This window comes from Bos grunniens, chromosome 22, assembly GCF_055505025.1.
Source record: "Bos grunniens cultivar Pamir isolate PY7600 chromosome 22, Bosgru_T2T1.0, whole genome shotgun sequence".
NCBI lineage: Eukaryota > Metazoa > Chordata > Mammalia > Artiodactyla > Bovidae > Bos > Bos grunniens.
This window is the reverse complement of record NC_141186.1, coordinates 52011967-52023687: the sequence shown is the minus strand read 5'-3', so window position 1 is coordinate 52023687 and position 11721 is coordinate 52011967. Positions and strand designations below refer to the sequence as shown.

Here is an 11721-nt window from a genome sequence, read left to right as displayed (position 1 = left end):
CTTCCTCCAGCTTTCAATTTCAATTGTCTCCCCTCTTCCAACTTATCATGACCGTTAGGAGTGTCTTTGTGTGTGTGTGTCTATGTGTGTGTGTGTGTCTATGTGTGTGTGTGTGTCTACGTGTGTGTGTGTGTGTCTATGTGTGTGTGTGTGAGTGTGTGTGTGATCACTCCTGTGAACACAGAGAAGCATGAGGCCCCTGTTCCTTCCAGGAGGGCACGAGGCAGGCAGCAGCCCCAGGAGCTCCAGAACTGCGTCCTCACCCTCGGGTCCCTCCCAAGCCCTTCACCCACCCCTGCCCTCCTCCTCCAACACCCAGTAGGATGGAAGGAGACCTGCCGTGGGTGCAGAGCTGGTGGGGCTGCTGCTCCTGCTCACGTGGAGCTGACAGTCCACGAGGGGCCAGGCTGCTCACCTTGCTAAACACTCACAGAGAGGAAGTTCAGTCTCAGGACTAAGCCTGCATGGACCATGCCCAGAACATTCCTCTTCCCCATGACGATCTTAACTCTGGAAAGTCCACGCCTCCTGACTTTGCTGTGGCATTCAGACACATCACTGTCTTTCTAGTTGGCTGCCACATTTTAGTGGTGGGTCTGTGTGACGGAATCCAGTGATACAAAACTTCTCATTAAAATGAAGCATTCATTTGCATCGGGGCAATGAGCTGAATACTGTGTGAGACGCAGAAAGTGACACACAGGTCACATCTCTGTTTCCCCGGGAGTTCAGACACTGTCTGTGTCCTGCGCACTCCCCATGCTCTAGCTGACCTTTGCTCTGGGGCAGACTGGAAGCACTAGGAAGTTTGTATTCTGGTAGCAGCTTCAACCAACCATTGGAGGGACTTGGGGGAAAAACACCTCCTCTTCCTCACCCTTGGGGTGGCCCACTCCCAGATATGTATATCCCTGTGTGAGATCCCCACCGGGATTTAGCCCCAACCACCTCCATCAGTGACCTCTTCATTGACCCCTCCTCTTCTGACTCATGTCCTGCCCTGTCTCCCCTGTCCACACTTCTGCTGGCTTTTTCTGGAATCTCCTCCCAAACAAACTCCTTCCACCAAAGGTGTGTCTTAGGTCTCCTGCTGGGTCCTCCTGAACAAGACACAGATTGCCTTCTCTGAGAGGGACAGAGGGCAGGATCTCACAGAGCATTTACTCTGTGACCTGTCAGGCTTGGCTCCTCTTGGTGAGCAGGTGGGGCTAATTTCAGGCAGGTTAGAAGAACCTCACACTTCTTACTCTAGGGAACATGGCCTCTGATGGCAGTGGAGTTGTGGAGAGTCCATCCACTAGTTCCATACGGGTCAGGTGCGGGGCCTGATGTGGAGACAAGAGAGAAGGGCCCAAGGGGTCCAGGGTGGTGGTGCAGGAGTGGGGGGTCCTGGGGGCAAGTGCTGAAAGCCAAGGGGCACTTAAGGTTTCACAATATGGTGAGAGGGGATAGGAGGTCAAGAGGCCCAGGGAGATGACTCCTCATGTTTCTCAGTGTTTGTGTACATGTGAAGGTCACTCACTTCAGGGCAGGGGGCAGCTTCCTTGCTTGGGGGCACTGAAATCAAAGACAGAGTGGAGGAGATCAAGAGATCAGGAAAAGGGGAGCCAATCGGCATGGACCAGAAGGGGCTTCTCCATCCCCCAGACCCGTGCTGTGTCAAGGAGGGAAACTGGACTGTTACTAGGTAAGGCCCTTGTGGATCTTGATTGTATTTGTCCTTGCATGAATGAAGCTGTAAGATATAACATGCAGCCCCCTGTTCTCCCGTGTGCCACTCTGCCTCTGTGTCATCCCCAGCTGGAGCAGGGTAGGAGCTGTCAGGGGAGGCAGAGAGCTACATTGTCACTTTCATGGCCCCTAGGCACTTTCAACTGTGTGGACTCATTCATCCTCAAAAATGTATCTAATGTTATATTTTACAACTCAGTTCAGTTCAGTCGCTCAGTCGTGTGTGACTGATGCTCAGAGCCTCAAGGAGCAACACCCCTATCACGGGAAGGGTGAAAAATGAAAATCTCAACAAAACGACTCTTTCCTGGAAAAAGAGGAAAACGGGGCACTTGGAGGGATACATCTAGAGGCAAAGGTGGCCGATCACATTCCAGATGCACCTCTCTCAGACGTGGGGTCTGTGTCAGAGCTCCCTGAGGGCTTTGGTCCACCAGGGTCCTGAAGATGCCTGATCCTTCATGGGTGGGTGTGCTAAGTTAAAGGAGGATGTGTGGGCTGTGCCACTGCTGCTGCTCAGCCTCAAAGACATCTTTTGACACCTGTGCCTGAACAAGGCCCCTCGGTCAAGAAAACTTCCCAAATTTACCTGGTTGCATTTCTCACTGTCTCATGGGCAGTACACCAGAGACTGGCAATGTGATCCGGTGTCTGCCTATGAAACTGGATGGTCAAGCCTCAGTCTCTGGGGGTATCAAACCTTGTTGCAATAGAATGCTCTTTGCTCACTACCTCTGTTATGACTCACATTGATATGCAAGGAAAATGACCATTTACCAGCCATGTTAATGGAATCAACAAATGAATTAAACTTGCGCTGGCTAGGTAGGGCCTCTAGGCATGTGGATACACCATCGCATGGGACATGGTGATCCATTTAAATCCACCATCAGACCTCAAAATATTGACAAAGCCTAGCGATGCCAGCACATGAGGCCAAGGAAGCCTGGCCAAAGTGGCTGACTCCCAGCCTCACGACTGAGTGACAAAAGGAATTCCAGGGCAATTACAGGGATGCCATCCCTGTCTGCACAGCATACATGGGATATGATATTCAAAGACTCCCAGACGGTCTGTGTTTCATATCTGGATTCACAGAACACATCCGATCTGCAACAGCATTGCCTTATAGTAAGAAACTGGGTGTGAACAGCTACCCAGATGATTCCCTGGACCTTCAGTGCCCCCAATCTCATCTCCAAGTAGTCAGTACCATTGGAAGATGAAATGGACTCTGAGAGGAAACATCGAAAGGATAACTATACACCCAAGGCTCACCTCCCAGTGGAGCACACACTTAGGGAAGGCAACTTGAATTCTGAATGAGCTGATTCCCTGGGAGGCTATCTTCTAGCTAAGTAGAGTGTTTAATTTTGAGGCTCAGAAATGAGGGAAGAGGCCCATACTGATGGAAGACTCTCAAACCACATGAGTAATCTTTCTCACCCCACTTGTTTTTTTCCCAGGCACCTCTGGCAGCTCCTAGTATCGGAATTTGGAAGCTGCAAAGAAGACCCACTTGGGGGTGACTCTACCCTAGTGCTCATTGCACTGCCAGCTCTGCTGCTGGAAGGCTGTTGATGACAATGATCATGAATATGAGGTGGAAACTCCTAAGGCGGTCCTACTGGTGTTTCAGGGCATAGGGAGCTGTTCTATGATGGGTCACGGCATAAAAGGATGAAGCTGCTGAGCACGTAGGGAGGAGTCTGGGCCCATGGTCTAAGACAAGGGGAGGACTGGGGACAGGAGCAGTGATTGCTGAGGGACCGGGCGTTCAGATCACTTGGTTGTGAAGAAAGTAACTACCCTGGTGATGGGAATAGAAGGCCTCTGACTCACAGAGTCTTGGAGAAGGAAATGGCAACCCGCTCCAGTACTCTTGCCTGGAAAATCCCAAGAACGGAGAAGCCTGGTAGGCTACATTCCATAGGTTCGCAAAGAGTCGGACACGACTGAGCGACTTCACTTTCACTTTTCACTTCCATGCATTGGAGAAGGAAATGGCAACCCACTCCAGTGTTCTTTCCTGGAGAATCCCAGGGACGGGGGAGACTGGTGGGCTGCCGTCTATGGGGTCGCACAGAGTCAGACACGAATGAAGTGACTTAGCAGACTCACAGAGTCTAGGGTGGGAAGACGCATCATTCATTGCTCTCTCAGAGTTTGTCTGCAGGGCATGTGGTCACTTTCACCCAGACTCTACCTGATCAACAGCCAATGAAGAGTCTTTTTCTAAAAATTATTTATTTATTTAGGGCTGTGCTGAGTCTTCATTGCTGCGCTTGGGCATTCTCTGGTGGCAGCGAGTGGGGGTTACTCTTATTGCAGTGCACAGTCTTCTCATCTCGGTGGCTTCTCTTGTTGCAGAGTATGAGCTCTAGAAGGTGGGCTCGGTAGCATACAGGCTTATGGTGGGCTGGCATGGAGGCTTAGTTGCCCCACGGCATGTGAAATCTTCCCAGACCAGGTATCGAACCCGTGACCCCTGTATTGGCAGGCAGATTCTTAACCACTAGACCACCAGGGAAGCCCTGAAGAGTCTTAATCTAAGGGCTCTTGTTACCTTTCCAACAACTGCCAGCTCCAGGAGTAGACAGCCTCCACTAAACATGACATAACAAGGTTGACCTTCTAGATACTGATAAGATTTTCATGAGTCTCATCATGAAATTTTGAACTCTTTTACATGTGTTGCCCAGAATATGGTAGCTGTTCTAAGCTTAAAGACTTGTCAGATTCTGATATCACAAAAGCAACATCTCTTGCTGATCTTGCTGCTACTAAGTATGTGAAAGTCTGGCCTGGACTTACCTACAACACCCAGATAGTCTCAACTCTCTCTTGTGATAATAAAGAGTATTTTGTGGGCAGGGGGCAAGGCTGGTATCAAGACTGTGTCGCCAGTGCAGTCACACAGGCCCCTGTGCTTGGGTACTTGCTAATGACTTATTCTTGAGGTCTTGAAATTCTCATGATTTTGAACAAGGGGCCCCGCATTTTCATTTTGCAAGTGATGGAGCCAGTGGCTGGCCAGTGGTGACGCCATACTTGAAATAATACAGGAAGGAGGCCCCAGAGACCATTCTGGGAGCAACTTACTTCCCTCCACCCTTGCCCCAGTTCTCCCTAGGGTCTTCCCCTGAACCCCAGCAACTTCAGCAGCCAGAGAGCAAGGGATAGCCCTGGAAGCAGTGGAAAAAAGTGGGAGGTGGACCAGGGCAGAACAGGCCCCCAGTCCAGCCCTTCAGTGTCTAGAGTGCCACTGGTCAAAAAGAAGAGTCTCCAGAACTTCTTAAAGTTCTGAGATTCACAAGAGATACAGGCATCGCCAGAGTGGTGGGTGGTGGGGTCAGAGAGAAGGGTAGGGAGCTGGTCTAAGAAAGATGGAGGCCTTAGATCGGACCAGGGAGGCTCCACACTGGACAAGAAATCTGGGTCCTTCTATCAACCCTGATATGGCCAAGACCTCTCTCCCAAGGTCACATATCACCCCACCCTGGGCCTCAGTTTCCTTCTTGGCTTAATGAGACTGGTGATGAGCCCTATGCTGCCCTCCTGACAAGAGTGCTGTGAACTCAGAGGAAGTGGGTGCAGAGGAGCCTGTTGTCCCTAAAGGACCACACACACAGGTCACATCATTGGACTCAGGTCTCCAGACTCCGTAGGCAATGTGGTTATGCGGAGGCTGTGAGTGGAGGAGGCAGGGGCCTCAGGCTCCCCTCGCAGTGTTGTCACCATGACCCTCCCAGGGACTAGTGTCAGGGTTGTTGTGTAGGTGTCAGGATGGACCCAAGGGATCCCACTCAATGTTTTTGTCACTGGCAAAGTACTTGGAAGAAAGTCCTTTCAATGAGATTGCCCAAGGGCACACTAGTGACCATCATGGCAGGAACTCCCAGCAAAACGGAGAGAGTTCCCAACTTAAGGAATGGCGGGGTATCATTCTGGTTTCCTACTCACAGCCAGGGTGTCACACTTACAGAGCATAGCCCCCAGCAGCCCCAGCCCTCCCTTCCCTGGTCCCTGCTACCCATCAGCCCTCCCACTCTCCACCCCACTGTAACCTGCAATTCCAGCTCCCCAAGCTCTTTCCTTTTCTGTTGATTTAAATCCTTATGGAGGGAGGTTGTTGCTGGAGACAGAATCGGTGGTTTTCTACAGGTGGTGATTAGGCAGGAAGGTACTTTACAATCTCCTGAATATCTTTACAAAAGAAATAAAGTCAGGTGCTTACCTGTAACTATTGAGTTGGACCAGGGACCTGTGACAGATTCCAAGCTGGAAAAAAATGGAATCAGTGAGATGCTGTTTTGATCCCCAGTTGGTCTGTCTCTCTTATTAAGAGTTGATCCCTTCTGTCTTTAATTCCCAAAGGGCATACTAGCTGGCCCGGGCTGGGTGAAGTCTCCAGATGGTGGGCTGTCTCCCCCTTCCTAGGGCATCCATGAGCAGACGTAAGATTCCGCTAGGACAAGGCAGCTGTGAGGACTAAATCAAAGAAGGCAGATGCTGCAGATGTGGAAGGCTCGCTCCTCATCACAGGAGGTGCAGACTGAGGGCCTGGCAGAGGCCCCTAACAGGATCCAGGGAGGATGGGGAAGGAGATTCTAGTCTGCAATCATGCAAAGGCAGGAAAGCATAGGGGAGGCCTTCCCTGGTGACTCAGCGGTGAAGAATCTGCCTGCAATGCTGGAAACCCAGAAGCCGTAGGTTCAATCCCTGGGTTGAGATGATCCCCTAGAGGAGGACATGGCAACCCACTCCAGTATTCTTGCCTGAGAAATCCCATGGACAGAGGAGCCTGGCGGGCTACAGTTCATGGGGTCACAAAGAGTCAAACATGACTTAGTGAATAGACCACCACCACCAGGAAAGCACAGGGAGGTTTCCAGGTTACCAAACACCCAGGAACCATTTGTGTTGCTAATTATTTGACTTGGGGAAAAGATACAGCTTGACCAAGAGGCCACTGGGACAATATCTGGGCGGTGTAATGAGGTTGCACAAAACTCACTTCTCTTTCCTTCTCCAAGGCTGAGTGGTCAACCAGCATCTCCCATCCAGGCTGCCACCTTCCAAGATGCCCTGGCCAAGGCTCCAAGGGTCCCACAGGGCAACTGAGTCCACAACCTCCCTGGGCCTCACGGCCACATGGTGCTTCCCTGGCATTGATGGATTGGAATGTTCTTGGCTTCAGCACTCCTCTGTCCCTTGGGCATAATATTTCCCCCAGCTGTGCTCTCTTTTCCTCCCAGTGTCCCCCTCCCCACCTGGTGTTCAACCAGAGCACTGGGCAAGGAATCCTGGAGGTCAAATCAGAAGGGATGTCCTGGACTTCCCTGGTGGTCCTGTGGGTAAGAATCTGCCTGCCAATGCAGGGGATGTGGGTTGGATCCATGGTCCAGGAAGATCCCACACCAGGCAAGTAAGCCCCTGGGCCACAGCTACTGAGACCTCACTCTCTAGAGCCTGTGCTCCGCAACAAGAGAAGCCACCATAACAAGAAGCCTGTGCACCGCAACTAGAGAGTAGCCCTTGGTCTATGCAACCAGACTAGCTGGTGGGCGGCAACGAAGACACGGTACAGCCAGAACTAACTAAATAAATAAAAAGCACATTTTACTAAAAAAGCAAAACAGAAGAAGGGATGTCCTGAAGGCTTTGGGAGTCAAGAGAAGGAGGTACCACTTTTGGTTAAGGTCAGGGAAAATTTTGCAAGGTGGCATGTCAGGGCAAGCAGAGGCACCAGCTGCAGAGATAGGGGCCAAGCAGGAGGCTCTGAGATGGCTTGTGGTTGGAGTGGTCAAGGCAGCTTGAGACCTGCCCCGCAGGGCCGGGGTGTGGACACTGAGGAGCTCCGGGAGATCCAGACCCTGCTGTCAGGCGGGGATCTGTGTGCTCTGAAGGCGGAGGGTGAAGTGGTCAAATCGGCACTCTGCCTTGGCATCTAGAAATGGTGTGAAGGGTGGACAGTGGTCTGGGGAGAGCCTGAAAATCAAGAAACATGGAGTCTGGAGGTTGTGGCGTCACTGAGAGGAGAGGAGATGGGGGTCGGCCCAGGACAGGGGTGGCGGGAAGTCAGGACAGTGTCCTCAGGAGGAAGAAGGAGCAGGTGGGACCCCCAGGCTTCCAGCTCAGGGCTCCTGCAGCAGCACCCAGCTAACAGCCCAGTGCGGACCACCAGGGCGTTCATCGGAGTCTTGAACCCAGAGGCACAGTCCAGTATGTGTGTGATGGGCACTGTTGTCTTGAGAAGTGTGGTCCCCAGAAACATGTGACGACGGGGAGGAGGAGCAGCCTGGATGCTCCTGAGCCAGCCCTGCCTCCTAAGAGGAGAGTCCTTGGAGGAGACTCAGCAGGAGCCCCCAGGGAGGAGGAGGGGATCCAGGAGGGCAGGGACAGGGGAGAATTGTTCAGGGGCAAGTTCAAGAGGACAGAGTGTTTCCCTAGCACCTGTGAAGACAAATAGGTTGAGTGTAGCAAAAGGCCACAACTGCTGGGGTCTTTGGATGTGACATCTTAGTCTGAGGAAGGCAGAGGAGAAGACTAGGAGAGGGAGCAGGTGGAGCTGAGCCCCTGACTGTCTGAGGTTTGTGGAGAGAAGAGGATGGTTTGGCCCAGATGGCTGCCTAGGACAGGGTGGGTGGGTGAGGGGCTAGAAGGGGTTGGTCCTGTCATCCACTCATCAAACTTTAACTAAGTGCCTATTGGGTGCCAGGCAGTGCCTAAAGGAGAAGATCGAATAGCAAATACCCCCCTTTATCCTGAATCCTGAGGAGCCCATGGTGTGGAGGTAGAGGGGATGTAGACAGCGCCTGGTCCCTCCCTCTCCTGGAGGACTCAATCTTCTTGAGCAAGCCTGCCAGTGACACTCCCTGTGGGGTCCAGGAGAGGCCAAGAAGTTGTCAGGGAGATGGAGAAACCCTTTTTTCACCTTGCACAGGGGCCTCCCTTCCCACTGGCCAGCAATCTCATGAAGCAACAGGAGGAGCTGAGGCAAGTCAATCTCATACCCTGGGAGGAGGGCAGGGATGGGGCTAGTCAGGAAGACTCCTGGTAGAGCCTTTGCATTAGGCCCAGGCCATAAAGGCAGATCCTGCAGTCTGGGAGGAGGCAGACTGGGGACCATGGAGACCCAGAGGGCCAGCCTCTCCCTGGGGCGGTGGTCACTGTGGCTACTGCTGCTGGGACTAGTGCTGCCCTCGGCCAGCGCCCAGGCCCCCAGCTACAGGGAGGCCGTGCTTCGTGCTGTGGATCACATCAATTAGCGGTCCTCAGAAGCTAATCTCTACCGCCTCCTGGAGCTAGACCCGCCTCCCAAGGATCTCTCTGGGATCCATCTCCCAGGGAGATGGAGCCATCTCCCCCCAGCTTTGGCCACACTGTCGCCCCTTCGCTCAGGCTGGTCCTCCTGTCAGGAGAGCACTTTTCCCTCTGGGTGGGTTCCCACCTCTTCCAGGAAACCCTCCCAGACCTGGGGCCCTCCCAGCACCAGGCTTCCTGCCTTAGCATCTCTGCTGTGGGAACAGGTGCCCTGCACACCTGGCTCAGGCTCCCTGGACTTCTGGGAGCTCCAGGGATGGGGGGGTCACAGGCTCTGTGAAGTGACTTCTCTGCTAATGTCCCCTCTGCACCTCGGTGTCTCTCTGCCAGGGAGGCCTCTGTCAGCCTGGAGGCTCCAGTGACAAGGGCTCTCCCTGCAGGCGGCCCTGACCTCCCTCAGCCCCTGTGAGGGGAGGCGCTGCCATCAGCGCTGCTGTGAGGGCCGCTCCTGCTTTCTGTGTGCCCGTGAGGCTGGACACGGGCTCTGTCCCCTCCCCTGTGCTCCCAGCACCAAGCCCAGAGCCTGACACACAGGGGGCTAGAGAGGCTGCCGTCCGGGTTGGGGGCAGGGAGACAGATCAGAGAAGGAAACATGAGCCTGAGCCCAGTCTCCCCACTTTGATCCTCGACCAGGTGGAGGACTGGGGAGCTCGAAAGCCTGTGAGCTTCAGGGTGAAGGAAACTGTGTGCCTCAGGCCGAGCCTGCAGCCCCCGGAGCAGTGTGACTTCAAGGAGAATGGGGTGACCTTGGGGGTTGAGACTGAGGGCTGGGATCAATGCTTCTCAGCGCGAACTGAACAGGGAACTTCAGGGAATGTTTCCAGCCCCTGGCAGGTGAGGTGGGCTGAGCCTGGGAGATTATGGCCCGGGGTTTCCAGTTTGACCTTGAGCTCCCCTTCCAGCTGGTGAAACAGTGTTTGGGGACAGTCAGCCTGGACCGGTCCGATGACCAGTTTGACATAAACTGTAATGAGGCGAGTGGCCCCTTCTGGGTTGGGCATATGCTAACAGGGTGGGTTGAGAAACATCCTTTGGACCAATGACCCGCTGCTCCGTCTAGGGTAGAGAAAAGGCCCTCCTATCTGGGCCCACCCTCCCCAATCCCTAGGTCTCCAGCCCTGGCTCTGCATCCTTTAGAGAAGTGGCTGTCTAACGGGGTCCCCACCCAGGAACTCACAGTAAGGCAGATTCTCAGCCCCACCGAGACTCCTGAATCAGACTTTGGGGTGGGCCCCGGCATTTGCACTTTCACAAGGCCTCCAGGGGTTCTGACAGTGCTGAAATTGTGGCAGCCTGACCTGGGCCGTGGTCTCGAGGCCATGCTCCACTCTATCTTTGCCCGGATGGGCTTGTGACCCTTGGAAGCCCCTTGTCATCTCTGGGATCAGTTTCCCCATATGTTGTGGGTTTAGGGATTCAATCACATGCTCCAAAGATCACTGCCAGAGGATGATCTGGGGCCAAAGTTCCTTTGGTGGCTCAGTTTGGGGGTTGTTCATGTGGGGAGAGAGTGGTCTTCTCTTGACCCTTGCCCAGTCTCACAGGTAATCTCTTCCATTGTGGTTCACAGCTTCAGAGTGTCAGGGCTAACCGACCTCAGCCTCCCAAACCTCGGCCTCCTCACAGACCAAGGCCAAGGCCACGGCCATGGTTCCCACCAAGATTCCCCGGAAAACGGTGAAGGACTGGCTATCATACCTATTAATGGCTTTTGGTGAATTCCGAGCCTGAGGGAAGCATTTTAAAGATATGATTTGTTCTGGATCAGACTTCTGGACGGTGAAAAATAAATTCTTGTGAAAACAACTTCCTCCAGGCTTCAATTTCTATTATTTCCCTTTTTCCCGCAATGGCACCCCACTCCAGTACTCTTGCTTGGAAAATCCCATGGACGGAGGAGCCTGGTAGGCTGCAGTCCATGGGGTCGCTAAGTGTTGGATACGACTAAGCAAATTCACTTTCACGCATTGGAGAAGGAAATGGCAACCCACTCCAGTGTTCTTGCCTGGAGAATCCCAGGGACGGGGGGGCCTGGTGGGCTGCGGTCTATGGGGTCGCACAAGAGTCGGACACGACTGAGCGACTGAACTGAACTGAACTGAGACTGAGTCCTTAACTCTGAGAGGCCTCCTCTGTGTGTGTGTGTGTGTGTGTGTGGCTATGTGTATGTGTGTGTCTATTTGTGTGTGTATCTATGTGTGTCTATGTATGTGTGTGTGATCACCCCTGTGAACACAGAGAAGCGTGAGGCCCCTATTCCTTCTAGGAGGGCACGGGGAAGGCAGCAGCCCCAGGAGCTCCAGGACAGCGTCCCCAGCCTCGGGTCCCTCTCGAGACCTTCACCCACTCTGCCCTCCTCCTCCAACACCCAGTATGACGTACGGAGACCTGCTGTGTGTGCAGAGCTGGTGGGGCTGCTGTTCCTGCTCGCATGGAGCTGACAGTCCACGAGGGGCCAGGCTGCTCACCTTGTTAAACACTCACAGAGTCACAGTTCAGTCTCAGGCTTGAGCATGCAAGTACAAGGCCCAAAATGTTCCTCTTGCCCTTGACAATCTTAATTCTGGAATAGCCTGTCCCTCCTGGCTTTTCCTGTGGTTTTGAGACACACTACCATTTCTTCAGCTGGGTCCCAACTGAAGCAGTGGGCTTGTGTTTAGGGAT

The 11721-nt window shown here is 53.4% G+C and overlaps 1 pseudogene; it reads left to right on the top strand.

Annotated features, from left to right (window-relative positions):
• The first annotated feature begins 8861 nt into the window (after positions 1-8861).
• Positions 8862-11498, top strand: LOC147348566 (cathelicidin-4-like; annotated as a pseudogene).
• Positions 11499-11721: the final 223 nt, after the last annotated feature.